A 14378-nucleotide genomic window follows, 5' to 3' on the forward strand; every position below is an offset into this window, starting at 1 on the left:
ACAGATTTGATAATTCTGCTATATCATGTGCTCTGTCTATTGAACACCACATATATTTGCCAGTTCTGACACAGTCTAGGAGAAACTTATGATTATTTGTAATTAGCACATCGTAAGAATTTCCTAAAAAATGAAACATAGTAACCTAAGGCAGACGAGGTGGCCGAGTGGTTAAGGCGATGGACTGCTAATCCATTGTGCTCTGCACGCGTGGGTTCGAATCCCACCTTCGTCGGAACGCCATCAGACACTCTTTTGAAGGTGGGCATGTCTCGTAGTACAATTACACTCTCTTTCAAGACACAGCCATAATCCACTAGAAGGGCCCAACTGACTATTCCATTTTGGCAATTATGTCAAATTAAGGGGTTTTGTGCTTAATTGAAATTAGATCTTTCATGAAGTGTCCAGAGGATTGCCTTTCCCTCACTCCTGGCCTTCTAACTAACCCTGGTCGTAGTGGGCGTAGTGGGGCTCCGCGGAGCTACGCGGAGTGGGCGAGAAGCTACGCCCACTCCCGCACTCCGCGTAGCCCCACTACGCACCTCCCTCCCGCTCTCCCCTACATACATTATTTAAGCAACTACCCTTAATAAAACAATTTTAAAGCACTTACCGTGTCCGGGGCTCGTCCGGGGCTCCCTCTTGGAATAGCGTCGTCCTGGATACCAATGCGCATGCGCGGGCGGCCGCGCATGCGCATTTCTCCCGAGAAATGCGCATGCGCGGGAGGCCGCGCATGCGCATTGGTATCCAGGAAGGGACGCTATTCCAAGAGGGAGCCCCGGAAGAGCCCCGGACATGGTAAGTGCTTTAAAAATTGTTTTATTAAGGTTAGTTGCTTAAATAATGTATGTAGGGGAGGGCGGGAGGGAGGCGGGTGGCGGCCGAATCGGCTACGCACACGGAGTGGGCGTAGTGTTGCCGGCTACGCTGTCTACGCAAAATGCGTAGAAGGCAACACTACGCCTACTCCGTGGGCGTAGCCGATTCGGACGCCCAGGGTTACTTCTAACCAGTTTGGATAGATAGACTGATAAGAAAGCAGCTCTTACTCCTAAAGTTTCAGCCATCTCAAGTCTATGACTGTTGACATATGTCTGCCCCACAGAGACAGATCAATTCTAATAAGTGAGTTCTCTATCTGTCACTGATTGTGGACATACTAACTAGAGCTATCAGTATGGTCATAAATGTGAATACTCTTATGTTCTCAAATCAAAATGGAGTTTTTCCTACTTCCAAGAAAAGTGTCTTAAGCATGCTCTTCAATTTGTGCACGCATGTAGACATTCAAATGCAACTGCATTTCCATACAGAGTCTCAAAATCATAGATATCTTCATACCGCAGTAAGAATACATGAAGCGATTTACATACTGCAGGCAGGCTGGCCTTGTAGCTCAGTGGCAGAGCACGGGTCTTGTAAACCAGGGGTCATGAGTTCAAGCCTCATCAGGGCCTTTTTATATGTGAGTTTCTGTATGTTGTTTCCAAGTCATTCTTTCTAGGAGTCACACCTTGTCTTAAGTTTGCTTATTGACAAGCTTCCCTTTCCTGCTTTCATCGTATCAAGAAGACTTCATGAAAACCATTGAACCATAAACTATCGCCTCACCCCTTCCGATCGCCTGACGAACGCCTGACAAACGCCATTCTCACCCCCCCGGGCAAGCCCTGCCGGGCAAAGCCAAATAAGCCATGCATATTTGAAGTTCCTTTGAAAGTCAGAGCGAGGACTATGACCTCTGTTCCGACTGAGTCTGCATCCACAGAAAGGATGAAATAAGGATCTAGAAATTTCACCAAGGAGATGTGAACTTCATCCCCCTTAAAATACTTTTCCTCCCAGATGCCCCGGCTCTTAGTCAAATGAGGTTAATCTTCAAAACCCCACCCCCACTAACCATAAATATCCGACTCTCCTGCTGTCCATTCAAATGATACAAGGTATCTTGTACATAGAGAGAATGTGAGAAAAAGCAGAATCGCTTCATAGATTTGGTGACCTTGGATGGGTGGGCTGGATAAAGAAGTGAACCTGATTTCGGGAAAAGGAGTATCGTGATGGGGATGAGGAAAAGAGAACATGGACCACATTCACAAGTTAGAGAAATAAATATATTAGGTTGAATGGTTTTAAAAAGGTAACTTTGAGCATGAATTGTTTTTTTAAACTGCAAAGAATAAAAAAAATCAATGTGGGATTGGAGGCACAATCTGAGCAGAAAGCACCATAAGCTGCTATGGTGCAACTCTTATGTTGACTAGAAACATTAATATGATGACGCTCTTCTTTTGATATGTCTTTCATTTACATGTTATTGTTAGTAGCTGATACAGCACTGTTTGCAGCTCCTCAGTATATGGTTATCCCGTGACAACAATGTTTTCATCATATTTATTATTCTACAAATGTATTTTTAAATGCACTGATGTGGTGTTTGCATGCTATGCAAGACGGCACATCATGGAATGTTTATAAGGAGCATCGAATAGGATTGTGATATTTGCACCTGGAAGAGTCGGACACGCAGATCCTGAAAAGAAGTAAAAACTCTCTAGCAAGGGCCGTCTTTACCCTGAGTTTAATCTATACTTTTAGTGAAATGGTTTATGAAAAACCAGTAAGCTGCGCCAGGTGAGGCTCGAACTCACAACCTCGGCATGCCTCAATGCAAGTACTGCTGTATAAGTACCGTGCGCTAACCGATAGTGCCACTGGAGCTCACTGTTCTCATATCTCCCCAGTTGAGCCATCTAGAGCTGACCAAGGAGATACTGGCACTGCTCCCTTATTCACTGTGCAAGATCGACTCACATGCTAGCATGTTATCATGACTATTAAAAACTACAGTCCTAATGGAACAGATTTGATAATTCTGCTATATCATGTGCTCTGTCTATTGAACACCACATATATTTGCCAGTTCTGACACAGTCTAGGAGAAACTTATGATTATTTGTAATTAGCACATCGTAAGAATTTCCTAAAAAATGAAACATAGTCACCTAAGGCAGACGAGGTGGCCGAGTGGTTAAGGCGATGGACTGCTAATCCATTGTGCTCTGCACGCGTGGGTTCGAATCCCACCTTCGTCGGAACGCCATCAGACACTCTTTTGAAGGTGGGCATGTCTCGTAGTACAATTACACTCTCTTTCAAGACACAGCCATAATCCACTAGAAGGGCCCAACTGACTATTCCATTTTGGCAATTATGTCAAATTAAGGGGTTTTGTGCTTAATTGAAATTAGATCTTTCATGAAGTGTCCAGAGGATTGCCTTTCCCTCACTCCTGGCCTTCTAACTAACCCTGGTCGTAGTGGGCGTAGTGGGGCTCCGCGGAGCTACGCGGAGTGGGCGAGAAGCTACGCCCACTCCCGCACTCCGCGTAGCCCCACTACGCACCTCCCTCCCGCTCTCCCCTACATACATTATTTAAGCAACTACCCTTAATAAAACAATTTTAAAGCACTTACCGTGTCCGGGGCTCGTCCGGGGCTCCCTCTTGGAATAGCGTCGTCCTGGATACCAATGCGCATGCGCGGGCGGCCGCGCATGCGCATTTCTCCCGAGAAATGCGCATGCGCGGGAGGCCGCGCATGCGCATTGGTATCCAGGAAGGGACGCTATTCCAAGAGGGAGCCCCGGAAGAGCCCCGGACATGGTAAGTGCTTTAAAAATTGTTTTATTAAGGTTAGTTGCTTAAATAATGTATGTAGGGGAGGGCGGGAGGGAGGCGGGTGGCGGCCGAATCGGCTACGCTCACGGAGTGGGCGTAGTGTTGCCGGCTACGCTGTCTACGCAAAATGCGTAGAAGGCAACACTACGCCTACTCCGTGGGCGTAGCCGATTCGGACGCCCAGGGTTACTTCTAACCAGTTTGGATAGATAGACTGATAAGAAAGCAGCTCTTACTCCTAAAGTTTCAGCCATCTCAAGTGTATGACTGTTGACATATGTCTGCCCCACAGAGACAGATCACATCTAATAAGTGAGTTCTCTATCTGTCACTGATTGTGGACATACTAACTAGAGCTATCAGTATGGTCATAAATGTGAATACTCTTATGTTCTCAAATCAAAATGGAGTTTTTCCTACTTCCAAGAAAAGTGTCTTAAGCATGCTCTTCAATTTGTGCACGCATGTAGACATTCAAATGCAACTGCATTTCCATACAGAGTCTCAAAATCATAGATATCTTCATACCGCAGTAAGAATACATGAAGCGATTTACATACTGCAGGCAGGCTGGCCTTGTAGCTCAGTGGCAGAGCACGGGTCTTGTAAACCAGGGGTCATGAGTTCAAGCCTCATCAGGGCCTTTTTATATGTGAGTTTCTGTATGTTGTTTCCAAGTCATTCTTTCTAGGAGTCACACCTTGTCTTAAGTTTGCTTATTGACAAGCTTCCCTTTCCTGCTTTCATCGTATCAAGAAGACTTCATGAAAACCATTGAACCATAAACTATCGCCTCACCCCTTCCGATCGCCTGACGAACGCCTGACAAACGCCATTCTCACCCCGCCGGGCAAGCCCTGCCGGGCAAAGCCAAATAAGCCATGCATATTTGAAGTTCCTTTGAAAGTCAGAGCGAGGACTATGACCTCTGTTCCGACTGAGTCTGCATCCACAGAAAGGATGAAATAAGGATCTAGAAATTTCACCAAGGAGATGTGAACTTCATCCCCCTTAAAATACTTTTCCTCCCAGATGCCCCGGCTCTTAGTCAAATGAGGTTAATCTTCAAAACCCCACCCCCACTAACCATAAATATCCGACTCTCCTGCTGTCCATTCAAATGATACAAGGTATCTTGTACATAGAGAGAATGTGAGAAAAAGCAGAATCGCTTCATAGATTTGGTGACCTTGGATGGGTGGGCTGGATAAAGAAGTGAACCTGATTTCGGGAAAAGGAGTATCGTGATGGGGATGAGGAAAAGAGAACATGGACCACATTCACAAGTTAGAGAAATAAATATATTAGGTTGAATGGTTTTAAAAAGGTAACTTTGAGCATGAATTGTTTTTTTAAACTGCAAAGAATAAAAAAAATCAATGTGGGATTGGAGGCACAATCTGAGCAGAAAGCACCATAAGCTGCTATGGTGCAACTCTTATGTTGACTAGAAACATTAATATGATGACGCTCTTCTTTTGATATGTCTTTCATTTACATGTTATTGTTAGTAGCTGATACAGCACTGTTTGCAGCTCCTCAGTATATGGTTATCCCGTGACAACAATGTTTTCATCATATTTATTATTCTACAAATGTATTTTTAAATGCACTGATGTGGTGTTTGCATGCTATGCAAGACGGCACATCATGGAATGTTTATAAGGAGCATCGAATAGGATTGTGATATTTGCACCTGGAAGAGTCGGACACGCAGATCCTGAAAAGAAGTAAAAACTCCCTAGCAAGGGCCGTCTTTACCCTGAGTTTAATCTTTACTTTTAGTGAAATGGTTTATGAAAAACCAGTAAGCTGCGCCAGGTGAGGCTCGAACTCACAACCTCGGCATGCCTCAATGCAAGTACTGCTGTATAAGTACCGCGCGCTAACCGATAGCGCCACTGGAGCTCACTGTTCTCATATCTCCCCAGTTGAGCCATCTAGAGCTGACCAAGGAGATACTGGCACTGCTCCCTTATTCACTGTGCAAGATCGACTCACATGCTAGCATGTTATCATGACTATTAAAAACTACAGTCCTAATGGAACAGATTTGATAATTCTGCTATATCATGTGCTCTGTCTATTGAACACCACATATATTTGCCAGTTCTGACACAGTCTAGGAGAAACTTATGATTATTTGTAATTAGCACATCGTAAGAATTTCCTAAAAAATGAAACATAGTCACCTAAGGCAGACGAGGTGGCCGAGTGGTTAAGGCGATGGACTGCTAATCCATTGTGCTCTGCACGCGTGGGTTCGAATCCCACCTTCGTCGGAACGCCATCAGACACTCTTTTGAAGGTGGGCATGTCTCGTAGTACAATTACACTCTCTTTCAAGACACAGCCATAATCCACTAGAAGGGCCCAACTGACTATTCCATTTTGGCGATTATGTCAAATTAAGGGGTTTTGTGCTTAATTGAAATTAGATCTTTCATGAAGTGTCCAGAGGATTGCCTTTCCCTCACTCCTGGCCTTCTAACTAACCCTGGTCGCAGTGGGCGTAGTGGGGCTCCGCGGAGCTACGCGGAGTGGGCGAGAAGCTACGCCCACTCCCGCACTCCGCGTAGCCCCACTACGCACCTCCCTCCCGCTCTCCCCTACATACATTATTTAAGCAACTACCCTTAATAAAACAATTTTAAAGCACTTACCGTGTCCGGGGCTCGTCCGGGGCTCCCTCTTGGAATAGCGTCGTCCTGGATACCAATGCGCATGCGCGGGCGGCCGCGCATGCGCATTTCTCCCGAGAAATGCGCATGCGCGGGAGGCCGCGCATGCGCATTGGTATCCAGGAAGGGACGCTATTCCAAGAGGGAGCCCCGGAAGAGCCCCGGACATGGTAAGTGCTTTAAAAATTGTTTTATTAAGGTTAGTTGCTTAAATAATGTATGTAGGGGAGGGCGGGAGGGAGGCGGGTGGCGGCCGAATCGGCTACGCTCACGGAGTGGGCGTAGTGTTGCCGGCTACGCTGTCTACGCAAAATGCGTAGAAGGCAACACTACGCCTACTCCGTGGGCGTAGCCGATTCGGACGCCCAGGGTTACTTCTAACCAGTTTGGATAGATAGACTGATAAGAAAGCAGCTCTTACTCCTAAAGTTTCAGCCATCTCAAGTGTATGACTGTTGACATATGTCTGCCCCACAGAGACAGATCACATCTAATAAGTGAGTTCTCTATCTGTCACTGATTGTGGACATACTAACTAGAGCTATCAGTATGGTCATAAATGTGAATACTCTTATGTTCTCAAATCAAAATGGAGTTTTTCCTACTTCCAAGAAAAGTGTCTTAAGCATGCTCTTCAATTTGTGCACGCATGTAGACATTCAAATGCAACTGCATTTCCATACAGAGTCTCAAAATCATAGATATCTTCATACCGCAGTAAGAATACATGAAGCGATTTACATACTGCAGGCAGGCTGGCCTTGTAGCTCAGTGGCAGAGCACGGGTCTTGTAAACCAGGGGTCATGAGTTCAAGCCTCATCAGGGCCTTTTTATATGTGAGTTTCTGTATGTTGTTTCCAAGTCATTCTTTCTAGGAGTCACACCTTGTCTTAAGTTTGCTTATTGACAAGCTTCCCTTTCCTGCTTTCATCGTATCAAGAAGACTTCATGAAAACCATTGAACCATAAACTATCGCCTCACCCCTTCCGATCGCCTGACGAACGCCTGACAAACGCCATTCTCACCCCGCCGGGCAAAGCCAAATAAGCCATGCATATTTGAAGTTCCTTTGAAAGTCAGAGCGAGGACTATGACCTCTGTTCCGACTGAGTCTGCATCCACAGAAAGGATGAAATAAGGATCTAGAAATTTCACCAAGGAGATGTGAACTTCATCCCCCTTAAAATACTTTTCCTCCCAGATGCCCCGGCTCTTAGTCAAATGAGGTTAATCTTCAAAACCCCACCCCCACTAACCATAAATATCCGACTCTCCTGCTGTCCATTCAAATGATACAAGGTATCTTGTACATAGAGAGAATGTGAGAAAAAGCAGAATCGCTTCATAGATTTGGTGACCTTGGATGGGTGGGCTGGATAAAGAAGTGAACCTGATTTCGGGAAAAGGAGTATCGTGATGGGGATGAGGAAAAGAGAACATGGACCACATTCACAAGTTAGAGAAATAAATATATTAGGTTGAATGGTTTTAAAAAGGTAACTTTGAGCATGAATTGTTTTTTTAAACTGCAAAGAATAAAAAAAATCAATGTGGGATTGGAGGCACAATCTGAGCAGAAAGCACCATAAGCTGCTATGGTGCAACTCTTATGTTGACTAGAAACATTAATATGATGACGCTCTTCTTTTGATATGTCTTTCATTTACATGTTATTGTTAGTAGCTGATACAGCACTGTTTGCAGCTCCTCAGTATATGGTTATCCCGTGACAACAATGTTTTCATCATATTTATTATTCTACAAATGTATTTTTAAATGCACTGATGTGGTGTTTGCATGCTATGCAAGACGGCACATCATGGAATGTTTATAAGGAGCATCGAATAGGATTGTGATATTTGCACCTGGAAGAGTCGGACACGCAGATCCTGAAAAGAAGTAAAAACTCTCTAGCAAGGGCCGTCTTTACCCTGAGTTTAATCTTTACTTTTAGTGAAATGGTTTATGAAAAACCAGTAAGCTGCGCCAGGTGAGGCTCGAACTCACAACCTCGGCATGCCTCAATGCAAGTACTGCTGTATAAGTACCGCGCGCTAACCGATAGCGCCACTGGAGCTCACTGTTCTCATATCTCCCCAGTTGAGCCATCTAGAGCTGACCAAGGAGATACTGGCACTGCTCCCTCATTCACTGTGCAAGATCGACTCACATGCTAGCATGTTATCATGACTATTAAAAACTACAGTCCTAATGGAACAGATTTGATAATTCTGCTATATCATGTGCTCTGTCTATTGAACACCACATATATTTGCCAGTTCTGACACAGTCTAGGAGAAACTTATGATTATTTGTAATTAGCACATCGTAAGAATTTCCTAAAAAATGAAACATAGTCACCTAAGGCAGACGAGGTGGCCGAGTGGTTAAGGCGATGGACTGCTAATCCATTGTGCTCTGCACGTGTGGGTTCGAATCCCACCTTCGTTGGAACGCCATCAGACACTCTTTTGAAGGTGGGCATGTCTCGTAGTACAATTATACTCTCTTTCAAGACACAGCCATAATCCACTAGAAGGGCCCAACTGACTATTCCATTTTGGCGATTATGTCAAATTAAGGTTTTTTGTGCTTAATTGAAATTAGATCTTTCATGAAGTGTCCAGAGGATTGCCTTTCCCTCACTCCTGGCCTTCTAACTAACCCTGGTCGCAGTGGGCGTAGTGGGGCTCCGCGGAGCTACGCGGAGTGGGCGAGAAGCTACGCCCACTCCCGCACTCCGCGTAGCCCCACTACGCACCTCCCTCCCGCTCTCCCCTACATACATTATTTAAGCAACTACCCTTAATAAAACAATTTTAAAGCACTTACCGTGTCCGGGGCTCGTCCGGGGCTCCCTCTTGGAATAGCGTCGTCCTGGATACCAATGCGCATGCGCGGGCGGCCGCGCATGCGCATTTCTCCCGAGAAATGCGCATGCGCGGGAGGCCGCGCATGCGCATTGGTATCCAGGAAGGGACGCTATTCCAAGAGGGAGCCCCGGAAGAGCCCCGGACATGGTAAGTGCTTTAAAAATTGTTTTATTAAGGTTAGTTGCTTAAATAATGTATGTAGGGGAGGGCGGGAGGGAGGCGGGTGGCGGCCGAATCGGCTACGCTCACGGAGTGGGCGTAGTGTTGCCGGCTACGCTGTCTACGCAAAATGCGTAGAAGGCAACACTACGCCTACTCCGTGGGCGTAGCCGATTCGGACGCCCAGGGTTACTTCTAACCAGTTTGGATAGATAGACTGATAAGAAAGCAGCTCTTACTCCTAAAGTTTCAGCCATCTCAAGTGTATGACTGTTGACATATGTCTGCCCCACAGAGACAGATCACATCTAATAAGTGAGTTCTCTATCTGTCACTGATTGTGGACATACTAACTAGAGCTATCAGTATGGTCATAAATGTGAATACTCTTATGTTCTCAAATCAAAATGGAGTTTTTCCTACTTCCAAGAAAAGTGTCTTAAGCATGCTCTTCAATTTGTGCACGCATGTAGACATTCAAATGCAACTGCATTTCCATACAGAGTCTCAAAATCATAGATATCTTCATACCGCAGTAAGAATACATGAAGCGATTTACATACTGCAGGCAGGCTGGCCTTGTAGCTCAGTGGCAGAGCACGGGTCTTGTAAACCAGGGGTCATGAGTTCAAGCCTCATCAGGGCCTTTTTATATGTGAGTTTCTGTATGTTGTTTCCAAGTCATTCTTTCTAGGAGTCACACCTTGTCTTAAGTTTGCTTATTGACAAGCTTCCCTTTCCTGCTTTCATCGTATCAAGAAGACTTCATGAAAACCATTGAACCATAAACTATCGCCTCACTCCTTCCGAACGCCTGACAAACGCCATTCTCACCCTGCCGGGCAAAGCCAAATAAGCCATGCATATTTGAAGTTCCTTTGAAAGTCAGAGCGAGGACTATGACCTCTGTTCCGACTGAGTCTGCATCCACAGAAAGGATGAAATAAGGATCTAGAAATTTCACCAAGGAGATGTGAACTTCATCCCCCTTAAAATACTTTTCCTCCCAGATGCCCCGGCTCTTAGTCAAATGAGGTTAATCTTCAAAACCCCACCCCCACTAACCATAAATATCCGACTCTCCTGCTGTCCATTCAAATGATACAAGGTATCTTGTACATAGAGAGAATGTGAGAAAAAGCAGAATCGCTTCATAGATTTGGTGACCTTGGATGGGTGGGCTGGATAAAGAAGTGAACCTGATTTCGGGAAAAGGAGTATCGTGATGGGGATGAGGAAAAGAGAACATGGACCACATTCACAAGTTAGAGAAATAAATATATTAGGTTGAATGGTTTTAAAAAGGTAACTTTGAGCATGAATTGTTTTTTTAAACTGCAAAGAATAAAAAAAATCAATGTGGGATTGGAGGCACAATCTGAGCAGAAAGCACCATAAGCTGCTATGGTGCAACTCTTATGTTGACTAGAAACATTAATATGATGACGCTCTTCTTTTGATATGTCTTTCATTTACATGTTATTGTTAGTAGCTGATACAGCACTGTTTGCAGCTCCTCAGTATATGGTTATCCCGTGACAACAATGTTTTCATCATATTTATTATTCTACAAATGTATTTTTAAATGCACTGATGTGGTGTTTGCATGCTATGCAAGACGGCACATCATGGAATGTTTATAAGGAGCATCGAATAGGATTGTGATATTTGCACCTGGAAGAGTCGGACACGCAGATCCTGAAAAGAAGTAAAAACTCTCTAGCAAGGGCCGTCTTTACCCTGAGTTTAATCTTTACTTTTAGTGAAATGGTTTATGAAAAACCAGTAAGCTGCGCCAGGTGAGGCTCGAACTCACAACCTCGGCATGCCTCAATGCAAGTACTGCTGTATGAGTACCGCGCGCTAACCGATAGCGCCACTGGAGCTCACTGTTCTCATATCTCCCCAGTTGAGCCATCTAGAGCTGACCAAGGAGATACTGGCACTGCTCCCTTATTCACTGTGCAAGATCGACTCACATGCTAGCATGTTATCATGACTATTAAAAACTACAGTCCTAATGGAACAGATTTGATAATTCTGCTATATCATGTGCTCTGTCTATTGAACACCACATATATTTGCCAGTTCTGACACAGTCTAGGAGAAACTTATGATTATTTGTAATTAGCACATCGTAAGAATTTCCTAAAAAATGAAACATAGTCACCTAAGGCAGACGAGGTGGCCGAGTGGTTAAGGCGATGGACTGCTAATCCATTGTGCTCTGCACGCGTGGGTTCGAATCCCACCTTCGTCGGAACGCCATCAGACACTCTTTTGAAGGTGGGCATGTCTCGTAGTACAATTACACTCTCTTTCAAGACACAGCCATAATCCACTAGAAGGGCCCAACTGACTATTCCATTTTGGCGATTATGTCAAATTAAGGGGTTTTGTGCTTAATTGAAATTAGATCTTTCATGAAGTGTCCAGAGGATTGCCTTTCCCTCACTCCTGGCCTTCTAACTAACCCTGGTCGCAGTGGGCGTAGTGGGGCTCCGCGGAGCTACGCGGAGTGGGCGAGAAGCTACGCCCACTCCCGCACTCCGCGTAGCCCCACTACGCACCTCCCTCCCGCTCTCCCCTACATACATTATTTAAGCAACTACCCTTAATAAAACAATTTTAAAGCACTTACCGTGTCCGGGGCTCGTCCGGGGCTCCCTCTTGGAATAGCGTCGTCCTGGATACCAATGCGCATGCGCGGGCGGCCGCGCATGCGCATTTCTCCCGAGAAATGCGCATGCGCGGGAGGCCGCGCATGCGCATTGGTATCCAGGAAGGGACGCTATTCCAAGAGGGAGCCCCGGAAGAGCCCCGGACATGGTAAGTGCTTTAAAAATTGTTTTATTAAGGTTAGTTGCTTAAATAATGTATGTAGGGGAGGGCGGGAGGGAGGCGGGTGGCGGCCGAATCGGCTACGCTCACGGAGTGGGCGTAGTGTTGCCGGCTACGCTGTCTACGCAAAATGCGTAGAAGGCAACACTACGCCTACTCCGTGGGCGTAGCCGATTCGGACGCCCAGGGTTACTTCTAACCAGTTTGGATAGATAGACTGATAAGAAAGCAGCTCTTACTCCTAAAGTTTCAGCCATCTCAAGTGTATGACTGTTGACATATGTCTGCCCCACAGAGACAGATCACATCTAATAAGTGAGTTCTCTATCTGTCACTGATTGTGGACATACTAACTAGAGCTATCAGTATGGTCATAAATGTGAATACTCTTATGTTCTCAAATCAAAATGGAGTTTTTCCTACTTCCAAGAAAAGTGTCTTAAGCATGCTCTTCAATTTGTGCACGCATGTAGACATTCAAATGCAACTGCATTTCCATACAGAGTCTCAAAATCATAGATATCTTCATACCGCAGTAAGAATACATGAAGCGATTTACATACTGCAGGCAGGCTGGCCTTGTAGCTCAGTGGCAGAGCACGGGTCTTGTAAACCAGGGGTCATGAGTTCAAGCCTCATCAGGGCCTTTTTATATGTGAGTTTCTGTATGTTGTTTCCAAGTCATTCTTTCTAGGAGTCACACCTTGTCTTAAGTTTGCTTATTGACAAGCTTCCCTTTCCTGCTTTCATCGTATCAAGAAGACTTCATGAAAACCATTGAACCATAAACTATCGCCTCACCCCTTCCGATCGCCTGACGAACGCCTGACAAACGCCATTCTCACCCCGCCGGGCAAAGCCAAATAAGCCATGCATATTTGAAGTTCCTTTGAAAGTCAGAGCGAGGACTATGACCTCTGTTCCGACTGAGTCTGCATCCACAGAAAGGATGAAATAAGGATCTAGAAATTTCACCAAGGAGATGTGAACTTCATCCCCCTTAAAATACTTTTCCTCCCAGATGCCCCGGCTCTTAGTCAAATGAGGTTAATCTTCAAAACCCCACCCCCACTAACCATAAATATCCGACTCTCCTGCTGTCCATTCAAATGATACAAGGTATCTTGTACATAGAGAGAATGTGAGAAAAAGCAGAATCGCTTCATAGATTTGGTGACCTTGGATGGGTGGGCTGGATAAAGAAGTGAACCTGATTTCGGGAAAAGGAGTATCGTGATGGGGATGAGGAAAAGAGAACATGGACCACATTCACAAGTTAGAGAAATAAATATATTAGGTTGAATGGTTTTAAAAAGGTAACTTTGAGCATGAATTGTTTTTTTAAACTGCAAAGAATAAAAAAAATCAATGTGGGATTGGAGGCACAATCTGAGCAGAAAGCACCATAAGCTGCTATGGTGCAACTCTTATGTTGACTAGAAACATTAATATGATGACGCTCTTCTTTTGATATGTCTTTCATTTACATGTTATTGTTAGTAGCTGATACAGCACTGTTTGCAGCTCCTCAGTATATGGTTATCCCGTGACAACAATGTTTTCATCATATTTATTATTCTACAAATGTATTTTTAAATGCACTGATGTGGTGTTTGCATGCTATGCAAGACGGCACATCATGGAATGTTTATAAGGAGCATCGAATAGGATTGTGATATTTGCACCTGGAAGAGTCGGACACGCAGATCCTGAAAAGAAGTAAAAACTCTCTAGCAAGGGCCGTCTTAATCTTTACTTTTAGTGAAATGGTTTATGAAAAACCAGTAAGCTGCGCCAGGTGAGGCTCGAACTCACAACCTCGGCATGCCTCAATGCAAGTACTGCTGTATAAGTACCGCGCGCTAACCGATAGCGCCACTGGAGCTCACTGTTCTCATATCTCCCCAGTTGAGCCATCTAGAGCTGACCAAGGAGATACTGGCACTGCTCCCTCATTCACTGTGCAAGATCGACTCACATGCTAGCATGTTATCATGACTATTAAAAACTACAGTCCTAATGGAACAGATTTGATAATTCTGCTATATCATGTGCTCTGTCTATTGAACACCACATATATTTGCCAGTTCTGACACAGTCTAGGAGAAACTTATGATTATTTGTAATTAGCACATCG

The 14378-nt window shown here is 44.8% G+C and overlaps 10 non-coding genes across 10 annotated transcripts; all 10 read left to right on the forward strand.

Moving 5' to 3' along the window:
- The first annotated feature begins 153 nt into the window (after nucleotides 1–153).
- Nucleotides 154–235, forward strand: TRNAS-GCU (transfer RNA serine (anticodon GCU)). Its single transcript has one exon. It is a non-coding gene; the product is annotated as a tRNA-Ser (tRNA).
- Nucleotides 236–1391: 1156 nt separating this feature from the next.
- TRNAT-UGU (transfer RNA threonine (anticodon UGU)) lies at nucleotides 1392–1463 on the forward strand. Its single transcript has one exon. It is a non-coding gene; the product is annotated as a tRNA-Thr (tRNA).
- A 1556-nt stretch (nucleotides 1464–3019) lies between these two features.
- On the forward strand, nucleotides 3020–3101 carry TRNAS-GCU (transfer RNA serine (anticodon GCU)). Its single transcript has one exon. It is a non-coding gene; the product is annotated as a tRNA-Ser (tRNA).
- Nucleotides 3102–4257: 1156 nt separating this feature from the next.
- Nucleotides 4258–4329, forward strand: TRNAT-UGU (transfer RNA threonine (anticodon UGU)). The gene has a single exon. It is a non-coding gene; the product is annotated as a tRNA-Thr (tRNA).
- Nucleotides 4330–5885: 1556 nt separating this feature from the next.
- TRNAS-GCU (transfer RNA serine (anticodon GCU)) lies at nucleotides 5886–5967 on the forward strand. Its single transcript has one exon. It is a non-coding gene; the product is annotated as a tRNA-Ser (tRNA).
- Nucleotides 5968–7123: 1156 nt separating this feature from the next.
- On the forward strand, nucleotides 7124–7195 carry TRNAT-UGU (transfer RNA threonine (anticodon UGU)). The gene has a single exon. It is a non-coding gene; the product is annotated as a tRNA-Thr (tRNA).
- Nucleotides 7196–8737: 1542 nt separating this feature from the next.
- On the forward strand, nucleotides 8738–8819 carry TRNAS-GCU (transfer RNA serine (anticodon GCU)). The gene has a single exon. It is a non-coding gene; the product is annotated as a tRNA-Ser (tRNA).
- Nucleotides 8820–9975: 1156 nt separating this feature from the next.
- On the forward strand, nucleotides 9976–10047 carry TRNAT-UGU (transfer RNA threonine (anticodon UGU)). The gene has a single exon. It is a non-coding gene; the product is annotated as a tRNA-Thr (tRNA).
- Nucleotides 10048–11578: 1531 nt separating this feature from the next.
- TRNAS-GCU (transfer RNA serine (anticodon GCU)) lies at nucleotides 11579–11660 on the forward strand. The gene has a single exon. It is a non-coding gene; the product is annotated as a tRNA-Ser (tRNA).
- Nucleotides 11661–12816: 1156 nt separating this feature from the next.
- On the forward strand, nucleotides 12817–12888 carry TRNAT-UGU (transfer RNA threonine (anticodon UGU)). Its single transcript has one exon. It is a non-coding gene; the product is annotated as a tRNA-Thr (tRNA).
- Nucleotides 12889–14378: the final 1490 nt, after the last annotated feature.

The sequence above is a fragment of the Lissotriton helveticus genome, chromosome 5_1 (genome assembly GCF_964261635.1).
Source record: "Lissotriton helveticus chromosome 5_1, aLisHel1.1, whole genome shotgun sequence".
NCBI lineage: Eukaryota > Metazoa > Chordata > Amphibia > Caudata > Salamandridae > Lissotriton > Lissotriton helveticus.